The 12,271-nt window shown below is 32.2% G+C and overlaps 1 protein-coding gene across 1 annotated transcript in view; it reads right to left on the bottom strand.

Annotated features, from left to right (window-relative positions):
- Positions 1-12,271, bottom strand: part of LOC140447650 (lysophosphatidylserine lipase ABHD12-like) — a 165,093-nt gene that overhangs the window by 45,832 nt on the left and 106,990 nt on the right. The gene's annotated exons all lie outside the window — the stretch shown is intronic.

The raw sequence follows: 12,271 nt of genomic DNA, 5'->3' as shown, positions 1-12,271 counted from the left end.
AAGTTCCTGCCTATATCAATACCTAACAAAAGATTTAGATCCTAAAGTCGAACACCTAATAATGTATTCAGACTTCTGTCCTGGTCGGAATAAAAACAGTTTTATAACAGCAGTTTGTTTAACTGCTTTACAACGCCCTGCAAATTTAAAAATTATTGACCATAAGTTTTTAATACCAGGCCATACACATGGAGTGCAATACGAATCATAGTTTAATAAAAAAAAAAAAGAAAAAATTTAGTAGTCAAATAGAACATTCACATGATTGGACTCAACTAATTTGGCAAGCGACAAAAAACATCCATTTTTAGTTACAGAAATGCAGCGCTCCGACTTATTTAATTCGGTAATAATTAACCGCAAAACTGATACTCCGAATAATAAGATAAAATGGAGACTGTTTTATTGGTTACGGTATGAAAAATCTAAATAGTTTCAATACAATTTGTCCTTTGACAAAGAAAAACCTTTCAAGACTGTAGATTAAGGAAAGAGGGGAAAAGCCGAATAACAAGATAAAATGGAGACTGTAGCAGTGGTTACGGTATGAGAAATCTAAACAGTTTCAATACAAGTTGTCCTTTGACAAAGAAGAACCTTTCAAGACTGTAGATTCAGGAAAGAGGGAAAAAGCGGCTACAAATTTATTATTTAAGGAGGCATATAACAAGCCTGTGCCTATCATCATCATCATCATTGGCTCCACAACCAATGGTGGGTCTTGGCCTGCTCAAGGATAAGTCTCCATTCTCTTCTATTCTTCGCCTTGGCTTTCCAGTTTCGTACTCCCAACATTCTCAAGTCTTCCTCCACCTGATCCTTAAATCGTGCTCTGGGTCTGCCTCTCCTTCTCACTCCATCTATTCTTTGATTATAAATATGTTTTGGCGGCTCCCAAGCCTGTGCCTATAACGATAAAAAAGAAAAAGCACCTGATGGAGTTACTGTCGTACATATCAGAATCACTGTGGGACTTTTACAAAAATCTACACACAGATAAAGACTTAGCTGATGTGCTCCCTGATTCATCAACTTCCGACGACGATTAAAAGTTTGAAGTATCTTTTAGCTAAATTTGTATACATAGGTATTTAGTGTTTAAAGTTTTTAGTACTTAAATATACGTTGCACTTAGGTAAGCTTGTACTAACGTGATAAAATTTTCGAATTTCCTGTGTTATCATTATTATGTTCAATTTCAGGGGGTAAGTCATATATTTATTTGTGAAAAACGAGGTAAGTCAAACAAATATCGCTTTAAACATATTTTTTTCCCAAATGTTCAGAAAAAAAATGTTAATCCATTTAGAAAAAGTACATGTTAAAAAAATTCAAGTAAAATATTCTAAACAACTGTAAAAAAATCATTTTTTTGTAAAATTTTAAATCGTGTTTTTCTCGTTTTTAAGTTTTGAATTGACTTGTCCTCCTATTCAAGCGCAACAGCGAATTGTTTCACTTTTTCATTTTCACTACGGAATCGTTTTCAAAAAAATTATTTTAAAATATGGAGTTGTTGTAATAACCTTGTTTTTGAGCTTTTGTCTGCCAAAAATAAATTGACGGGTGACTTACTTGGCCTAGATCCGTAGTCAAATAGCTACAGGATCGAGGCTAAAATTGACTAAATCAACTACAATAGCTATAAGATCGAGTCTAACCTTGTCTACAAGATCGAGACCAAGTAAGTCATCTATCAATTTTCTTGCAAACGAAAACACCAAAACAACTATAGGTTACAATAAAACTCTATATTTTTTAAAAAATCTTTTTTAATAACGATTTCCGGAGTAGAAATCGAAACGTCAAATAAAATATTTATATAATGTACTTTTTATTACAATCAATTGTAGCTTTATCTCACATTAACATAATATCTAACTCAGACATGTCATAAGACTACAGCTTCAAAACGTTTTTAAATTTAAAATTACATTTCTTTACTAATCTAATAGTTTGGTTGTCTGTCATTTTTTTATTATTTCAGGGTATATCAGGGTAATAAGACAAAAATATAACCTGTTCGTAACACTCAAAAAGCCACGGTATTGAAAGGTTTTTTGATGTATAATACAAACATATTCTAACCATTTTCTGGGCGAGATTTGTTGATAATTTTTATTTATAAACAAATTAGTGTAAAAATATACTTTTTGGCGTTTTTATTTTATTATTGAAAAAAATAGGGTTTCAAAGGTTTACTGGTATAACCATCTTTTAGAACATACAAAAAGCTTCAAAATGACGTTTTGCAAAAATTTATATACGTATTTGTTGTTTAGATAAATGCACAAAAAACTAAATTTCGAAAAAATTAATTTTTTATATCTCTTGCAAAAATTGTTCTATGGCTTTAAAATTTTCCTCAAAGTTAAGCCTTATAATGCTTTATATGTGATAAAAATTAAAAGTTCGTTGAATTGTTTAAATTTTATTATATTTTTTTTTTTTTTTTTTTTTTTTTTATTTCAACTTTAACGTGCTCGGCTACTATGGCCACTTACACAGGTACTATAACATGAATTTTCATTACACAAACATTAAGTGTTACATTAAGAATATGTTACAATAATACGGAATAATAATAATATGTTATACAATGTCTAAATTAAAATCTAATTATATTTTTTGATATAAGTGTTCATCTCTAAGGAATTGTAGCACAGCTTTTATTTGGTCAGGGTTGTTTAGGATACCTCGTACTTCACTTTTGAGTTTGTATTGTAATCTTCTGGCCAAATGTTGATGGCATTCAGTGAGAATATGTTTGATTGTCAAATATGATTGGCAGATTTGACAGGAGGGACGGATGCTAGAGGACATTAGGTAGCCGTGTGTGAGTTTTGAATGTCCTATCCGAAGTCGTCTTATCACAATGAGATCTCGTCTTGAGAGGGCTGAATAGTCAAATGTAGGCTGACTGGTTATTGACGGTTGTATTTCGTGCAAGATCGAACGGTTAGAGTTCCAATGCTGCTGCCAAAGGAGTCTGGTTCTTCTTTTAATATATGATTTTAGGTCCTTACAAATTTGAATTTTATCGGTGATTTCAGGTGATGCTGTAGCAAGTTTAGCATAGTGATCTGCAGTTTCATTGCCTTCTATACCAATATGTGATGGCAGCCAGATTATGGTAACTGTTATGTTTTGGGACAAGATAATTTGGTAAGAGTCTAGGATCTTTTGGACGATTGGATGATCAGTAAATATATTTTTGATAGAATAGATTGATGCTAAAGAATCTGTGCATATGGCAACCTGCTTATTAGGTGGAGATATATGGTTAAAAGCTTGCAATATACTAAATAATTCGCCAGTATGAACGCTGCTGATGGCTGGTATAAGTGATGACTTAATTAGTGACTGAGAGGTTGTAACAGAGCAGCCTACTCCTGTGTCATTTTTTGAGGCATCCGTGTATAATATTAGGTCGTATTTATTTGTATCTATAATGTCTTTAAATGCATTTATAATGATCTCTTTCGGATGTTTATTTTTATCGAAGTTGGTGAGCGAGGTGTTAAATTTGGGCGTGGACATGATCCAAGGAGGAGATGGAGGGAGATAAAGAGGAAGGGTATGTGTAAGAGAGATATCATTAAGTGTCTGTGCTAAAATTAGTGGAATAGGTTTTATTGGTGGTAAGAAATTGGTATTGTGTAAATTATACGTGGACATTACAAATAAGGGATGCACTGGATTAGAGGGGTTAGCTGATACCGATGCTGCATAAGAGAGTAGCAGTTGTTTTCGTCTTATACAAAGAGGAGGTTCGTTAGCTTCGCAATAAAGATTATCTACAGGACTAGATCGAAAAGCGCCAATACAAAGACGAAGGGCTGTGTTGTGAATTGAGTTTAGAAGGTTAATATATGTTTTGGAGGCGGATATATATATGTGACAACCATAATCTAGTTTGGAGCGTATTAGTGATCTGTATATTTTAAGAAGTGAGTTTTCGTCAGATCCCCAATAATGATGTGATAGAGTTTTTATTATGTTTAGTCTTATGCTCGTTTCTCTTTTTATTGCAAATATATGTTGCTTCCAAGTTAGTCGTGAGTCAAACGTTAATCCGAGAATTTTGCATTGTTTAACAACAGGAAGAGGGACATTGTTGATCAAAATAAGTGGAGATGGAGAAGGGGGACGTCTACTAAAGTTTATAATTTTAGATTTTACATTGGATAAAGATAACCCCATGTCACTAGTTTTTTTTAAAAGTGTGTCAACAGCAGTTTGAATAAGCTTCGAGGTGGTAGAAGAGTTTTGTCCATGACAGTAAATTACTAGGTCATCAGCATACATGATATGTTTAATAGGGGAAATGAGGTGAGAGCATAAATCACTTATTGCTAGATTAAAAAGTGTAGGACTTAGTACCGATCCCTGAGGTACGCCATCAGTTTGAGTATAAGTAGAAGATAAAATACCGTTGACAGAGACTCTGAACGATCTAGAAGATAGAAAATTTCGTATGAAGTTAAATATATTACCATTAATATTAAGAAGGATAAGTTTGTTTAATATATATTGCCTATTTATAGTGTCAAAAGCACCTTCAATATCAAATATGGCAGCTACGACTTCTTGTCTTTTGTTTAAGGCCTCTGATATATGAGTTTGGAGGATTACAAGGTTGTCTTGGGTTGAACGGTTCTGACGAAATCCTGACTGTTCACTAGCAAATATCTTATGTTTTTCAATGAACCATAGGAGTCTTTTATTAATCATTTTCTCGAATATTTTGCACATCGTACAAGTTAGTGATATAGGTCTATAAGAGTTGGCCAAGGAACGTTCTAGGTTAGGCTTTTTAATAGGTATTACGATAGAGGTTTGCCATTGATTGGGAAATTGGTTAGATGACCAGATTAAATTATACATCTCAAGTATTTTGAGTAGGCTACAGTTTGAGAGCTTTTTGATTAATATGTAAGGAATGTCGTCAGGACCAGCGGCATTGTTTTTACAAGTTTGAATAACTGATACTAGTTCTTCAAAAAGAAAGGGAGAATTAAGATGTGTGATGTCTATTATTGTTTCGGGTGAGGAACAGGGTGGGGTGTTAGGTAATGGTTTTCGTAAGGAGGCATCTATTTTACTTTTGAATTTAGTGTCGAAGTGCGTTGCTAGGGTTTCACCGATTTCTCGATTGTCAGTGATTGTAGTGTTATTTACAGCAATACTAGAGATTTTGAGGTTGGTGTTGTTTCCTTGGATTTGCCTAATCTTTTTCCAGAGGTCCGCCGGATTGGTGTTTGAATTAATAGAGGATACATATTCTCTCCAAGATGATTTTTTACTTTGTTTTATAATAAATCGGGCTTTGGCTCTAGTTTTCTTTAGTTCAATAAGATTCTCCAGATTTTTGTTTTTACGGTAATTTTTAAGAGCTAATTTTTGTTGTTCTGTTGCAGTTTGGCAAGATGTATTCCACCAAGGTACTGCCTTTCTTTTATGGGAAATACTATTTTTGCCTATGTGCAAATTTGCAGCTTTAAGTATGGAATCTGTGATTAATAATAGATTATTGTTAATATTGTCGGATAGGGATAGAGAAGGTAAGGTGTTATCTGTTTGTGAAGTATAGTCTATCCAGTCGGCATTTTTTAGCCGCCAGAAGTTTCTGGTTATAGTTTGTTCATGGTTGGAGATATCAGATGATACAAATATTGGAAAGTGGTTGCTGTCATATAGATCATCGGAAGTTTTCCAAGTTAGTGAAGTATATGTTTTTGGGTCGCTAAAACTAAGATCTATCGCCGAAAATGTGCCAGAGGAAAAGTTCAGATGCGTATTAGAGCCTGTATTTAGTAGACAGGAGCCTGTGCAATTGATAACGTTTTCTATAGTTTTACCTTTGCCATTAGTATGGTTTGACCCCCACATAAAGTTATGAGCATTGAAGTCACCTACTAGAATATATGGAACGGGGAGCTGATATATAAGATTTAGAATTTCAATTTCTTTAAGGGGGTAGTTAGGAGGAATGTAAACACTGCATATCGTAAGTTTATTAGGACACCAAGTAGTTACGGCGATAGCCTCGAGTTCGGTGGTGATGAGAAGATGGGATGAATATATTTCACTTGAGATAAAAATAGATGTCCCACCACTGGCTCTGTCACAATTAGTTCTGATATAATGATATCCTTCGAACTTTTTTAGTGTGGGAAGCTTAGATATTTTTGAGTTCGTTTCTTGTAGACATATGATATCGGGTTGTTTTTCTGTCACTAGTTGTTGGATTCTTTCAATACGGGGAAAGAACCCATCGCAGTTCCATTGGATTAAATTGAAGGTGAATCTTGAGTTGAAGGGGTAAGGGGCAACTGAGATGGTTGTTCTGGCTGTTGGGAGATAAGGATTTTGGTTTCATCATCGGTTAGGAGTTCAGATGAGACGCTGATATTATCAGAGTCATCTGAGTTTAGCTGTCTTTTGATTTTCTTTTGAAGTCTCGTAAGTCGATTTTTAAGGGATCTTTCCTTAGTTTCTGAATGGAGAACTGTTATGTCTTGTAATAGTCCTTCAATATTTGACGTAAAAACAAAAGCTTCATTAAGTGGACTAGGATTACCATGTGTATTTTCTAGGAAAGCAATAAACTGAGTCTCGGTCAAAGTTAAACCAGATGGATTATTTTTATAAATGGCCGCTACGGATTGTAGTGAACTAGCTGTTAGATTATGTTCCTCTGATTTTGTAGTTTTTGCTTTTTTCTTGTGAGGTTTGGAGATAGTGTTTGTGTTTGTGGATAACGGAGGAAGCATTTGGTTAGACGATGGTTCGGGTGTACTTGCTGAAGATAATAGAGAAGGAATATCAGAATTGCTGTCTGTTGATATAGCTCTTTTTTGTCCTTGTGTGGGTGGAATTGATGGGTGTATAGTTTCAGTATCTATTTCAGTGTGGGTTTCTGTGCAATTTAAAGTAGTTAGGTCTGATTGAACAGGAGTGTTTACGTCAGAAATTATATCAGTAATTTCAGATGTAGAGGGCTCTAGATGGGGTAGTTCAGTTTGAGAAAAAGTAGTTGGATTATTGGTACATGAGTCAGCGGTATGTCCGACCTCTTTACATAAAAAACAATGCAATTTATCCGTAGAAATAAATATTCTATAAGGTGTGTTTTCGTATGTAATAACGAAGTTTCTATCTATTGAAAAGTTCTCTTTATCGGGGATAATATACGTTACTCTTCGGAAGCTCATTATGTGTGCATAACCTTCTCCGAGTGCACCACATTTCACAAATGACACAGGAGAGACCAGCTGTAATCCAATATCTTTAAGGGCTTTCTCAATTATGGAATGTGGAATTGAAGGAGATACGTTAGATATAAGAAGGCGTTTAGCTGGGGTGATAAGTCTTCTGATGGGAACTACTGTAGAGTTGATAGAGATATTTTGATGTGTTTTTAGAAGGTTATCGACAACTGTAGGCGAGGAAAGATAAATACAGATGCGGTTATTTGGAATACGTGATGCAAAGGTAATGTTTTTTGGGATAACAATGTCCCCTATAGCTTTAACATAGTCAAATAAAACAGTATTTGGAATAGCGTGCATTAAAATGGCTTGCTCCTTACGTGGGAAAGTAGGAGGTGGAGGTTTGGATAAAGTAGCAGCGACATATGATTTTGTGGGGAGGACTTGTGGAGTTGTGAGGTTTTGATTTGAGTTCATTTTTGTGAGTGTTCCTGGATACCAAAAACACTTCACTTAATTTTTAGTATTGCAACAGTCGTCCTATTAGGACACTGTGGATAAAATAATAGGAATATAACAGTTACCTGTATCTGCAGTTTTACTTCAGTTGAATATAATAATATTATAGTCCAATAATAATTGCTTTTTCCATAACACACAAAATAATTCGAATTATCACATCACAAGGTAATGTTTACTCGTTGGCTACATCAATGGGAATTTTGAATACTAATTAATTGTAATATAACTATTAAATACTGTTTAATATACACACAATTATTAAAAATTAATAGGAGAACTTTTAATTATCAAGTTTAACTTTGACAGTTATTTGACAGTGATTTTATTATATTTGTTTATCCCAAAAAGTCGTTTTTGTAATAACATAATTAAAATAATTTTTCGGTTTTTAAATGAAAAACCAGGTCTTTTTCTTAAAAAATAGTAAAAAAAAATATTTATTATCGAAAAATAATTTTACAAAAATATTCTAATTTTTACTTACAATCAAATATAATAACTTTTTTATTATTGTTAGTAAAATAATTATTATTACATATTTAAAAAGCGTAGATTTTTTCAAGGTTTTAAAACGAGAAAAATTTGACCTAGGTCAATTAGGGCCAAAGTTAGTCAATTTTTTTTATAAATTCACAGCTTATTTGTTAAGTTATAATAATTAAAGGATGAAATTTACGCCATTTTAATAATGAGTTATCAAAATTTATTTGAAAAAAATTTTTAGTTAGGACAGTCATCGGTGAAGCTTCAAAAATAAAGTACAAATATTGACCTTTTGGATGGGCAAGGGAGAGAAGTATTTTATCCGTGCGCTCCAAAAATAAGGTAAAATCTTTAATCGCTTATATATCCGGAACGGCTAAATGGATTTTAATGTTTTTTTTTTAACTTATATCTAATTTTCCCATACTTTACGAATATGTAATTGGTTTGTTACTTAATTATTTATTTAACCATACAATTTGTTTAAAAAAGTAAAAAAATAATAATTGTTTTCTAAAAAATTCGATTTATGTCGTACGTGTATCAACTAACGATTTACTATTATTATAACGACATTTAATTTGGTATATATGCATAAAATTTCATAAAAAATCATGTTTTAAATATATTTTGTGTACTTCCTACAGTAACTTAATTATTTAAAAAATGATTTGCTTAGTATATTAATAAATATTATTTACATATATATTGGTATATATGTATATATATATATATATATATATATATATATATATATATAATATTAAGTAAATATTATGTAAATATATATAATATACAGGTACGGAAAGAAATTATCTGACTATAGGGCATTAAGACAACGCACCAAATTGAGAACAAATATTATATAGACTTCTATGGCTGAGAGAACAACATGTAGCCACATGTCAGTGATAGACCCGTAAGCACTAAGCAGTTTTGTCTGTATATTTTTGCCGAAAGATTTTAATTAAAACTATTTTAAATCAAATTTTCAAAAAGTCTACCACGTTCAGCCAAGCAGTAGCCCAATCTATTGTATAATTGCCGTCGGGTGCTCGACAACATTTCGGGTGTCATGCTTTGAAAGGCATGAATGATTTTTTGACATAATTCGTCTAAATTAAACACCATCTATCATTCATACTCAGCAGGGAAAATTGTTTGCAATTTGTAGCAACGGTACTTGTTTCTTTTTAAAATATTTCGTACAGTTCTAGCACAAATAATCGTTTCTCTTGAAACTAGGATGCTGTTACAAAGAAAATTAATTTCAGCTAGATTACATACGGCAGTTTCACGCTGTTTCCGTTCTTTAATAATTGCACGAGCTGGTTGATTTTCATCTTCATCGATCAATCTAATGAGTGTTAAAAACAAGCTCGTATGTCGGTATTAATTTCATACTATATTCGGTCTCTTTCTCTCTCTCTGTTAACAGAACAATGTTATACTTTTCTTTTCGCACGAATTATGCGTGCTATATGCAGTTTTCAGATTACCACAAATAGAATATGGTAAATTTTACCATATTTTTACTGGATGTGACACAGCCTATTCTTTTAATTTTCAGGGGAAAGTAGAATTTTTAAATTTTCACTAATCGATAATCTGAAAAACTCCATAAAACCTTTTTATGACCCAGAAGATGACCCACAAATTAAAGCTGAAAAATCTGTCAAAATATGTTTCCAACATTTACAGTTAAAGAAATTGGGAGGAAATGATATTAAACTACGCGATTTAAGATATATCCAATTTTGCAGATATTCCACAAAATCCAAATGGAAACTTGAGAATTTGACGCTCTTTGACAGGAGCTCTTTGACAACATGCTTATAAGACGCACTTCCAATTGCAATCATGGTTGCGACATTTTTATGTAGGTTTTAGACCTATTATCGCACTTACAGCAGAATTGAACTCCACTGATTGGGGATGGAAATTGTCTAACTTTGAGTTACTCCCAGTGAGAGCATTGGATTAAATCATACCTGAGACGCTTTTGAAAACCATAACTTGTTCTTGTAAAACGGGATGCAATAGGTTAACTTACGAATGCAGAAAATTGGGGTTATATTGTACAAAATTGTGTGTAGAATACACGTAAGAAACTTGCGATAATTGGAACATAATTGACGATATTGAAGATGATCCTGAAGATGTAGACAGATCAAGAGAGGAATTAGATTTTAATATTGTAGACGTACTTTCAAAAAAAGGCGAATATAATAAAATCCATTGAAATATTTTTGTTTGATTGAATATTTTTGTTAAGGTAGAAGTTGAGTAGAAAATAGAACAAAAAAATAAATAATTTAGCAATAAACAAATTACATAGTCGTACAGTACACGAAAAGTAGATATAAAAAACTTTAAAATCCATAAGGCCGTCACGGAAATATAAGCAACTGAGGATTTTTTATTATTTTTGGAGCGTACGATTAAAATACTTCTCTTCCGGGTCCCTCCAAAAGGTCAGCGTTTGTATTTTATTTTTGAAGCTTTACTGACGGCTCTCCTGAGGTGCAGATTAAACCAAAATATTTTTACGTACACTTTAATAATTCATTACTAAAATGACCTTAAATTATTAAAATTTCATCCCTTAATTGTTATAGACAAATAAGCTATGAATTATAAATAATAGCTAACTTTGAGCCGAACTGACATAGGTCATTTTTTTTTAATTTGTGAAAAAGTATGCCTACATGGTTTCCGAATATGTAAAATAATTATCTTTTTACAGTTATTTAGCAATAACAAAAAAGTTATTCTATTTCTTTATAAGTAAACAATTTTTCAATAATAAATATTTTTTTCTTTAATTTTTTGTACTATTTTTAAAGAAGAAGACCCACTTTATTTGACAAAAATTGTTCTAGACGCATTTTGTTCTGACTTATGGTATTGCAAAAAACGACTTTCTGGGATAAACAAATGGAATAAAATTTAACTATTCCACGAATCGCTTTGAAATTTTTGTCATATATTAAACATTACAAGATCCAACTTTGAGGAAAATTTCAAAGCCTTAGTACAATTTTTGCAATAGTTATAAATAAATAAATTTCTTAGAAATTTTTTTTTAACTAAACAACAAATAGGTACCTATGTATATAAATTTTTGCAAACCATCATTTTGAAGCAATTTGCATGCTCTAAAAGATGGTTCACCCAATAAATCTTCAAAGCCTTATGTTTTTCAATGATAAAACATAAACACAAAAATGTACATTTTTCACACTAACTTGTTATGTGGAAAAGGTGAGAATATGTTTATATAAGTATTATACATCAAAAAAACCTTCAGCACCCTGGCTTTTTGACGCCATATTTATTTATTTTATTTATTATATGATGCCCATGTACTCAAGTATCGGTTGATGCTTGAGGTCGACCTTGAATCATATTTGTGTTCTATAAACCGATCTCAAGCACGAAATCGCACTTATTTTGAATTATTGAAGAAACGTTATTTATTGTAGTTGTACATCGTACCTATTGTCTTCGTATCCTTTTATAAGGTAGGTTAAAACTTTAAAATTTCATTGTGTATTAACGCAATAATAATCTTGATGAAATTTTAGAATGCCAGGCACAGGTTGTAGTGTGAAGGAAAGATATTTAAAAAATGGAAAAAATAGTTATGTAATTCGGTAATTCATTCAATAGTTAATCAAGTATTGATGGAAATTCAGTATACGAGACAAATTTTCAGTGTAAAATGAAGATTGAAGTCCTTCTTCTTTAAGTGCCGTCTCCCGATCGGAGGTTGGATATCATCATTACTATCTTTACTCTATCTATTGCTGCTCTGAAGAGTTCTGTAGAACTGCATTTAAACCAGTCCCTTAAATTCTTCAACCATGACACTCTCTTTCTTCCTATACTCCTTCCTCCTCTTATCTTTCCCTGTATTATCAGCCTTAGCAGTTCATATCGCTGTCCCCTCATTACGTGTCCTAGATATTGTAACTTTCTTATTTTTATTGTTTTTATTATTTTGCATTCTTTGAGCATCTTTGAGCTAACACATTAAAAGCAAATAACGC

This window comes from Diabrotica undecimpunctata, chromosome 8, assembly GCF_040954645.1.
Source record: "Diabrotica undecimpunctata isolate CICGRU chromosome 8, icDiaUnde3, whole genome shotgun sequence".
Classification (NCBI taxonomy): domain Eukaryota; kingdom Metazoa; phylum Arthropoda; class Insecta; order Coleoptera; family Chrysomelidae; genus Diabrotica; species Diabrotica undecimpunctata.
This window is presented reverse-complemented; position numbering and strand designations above follow the sequence as displayed.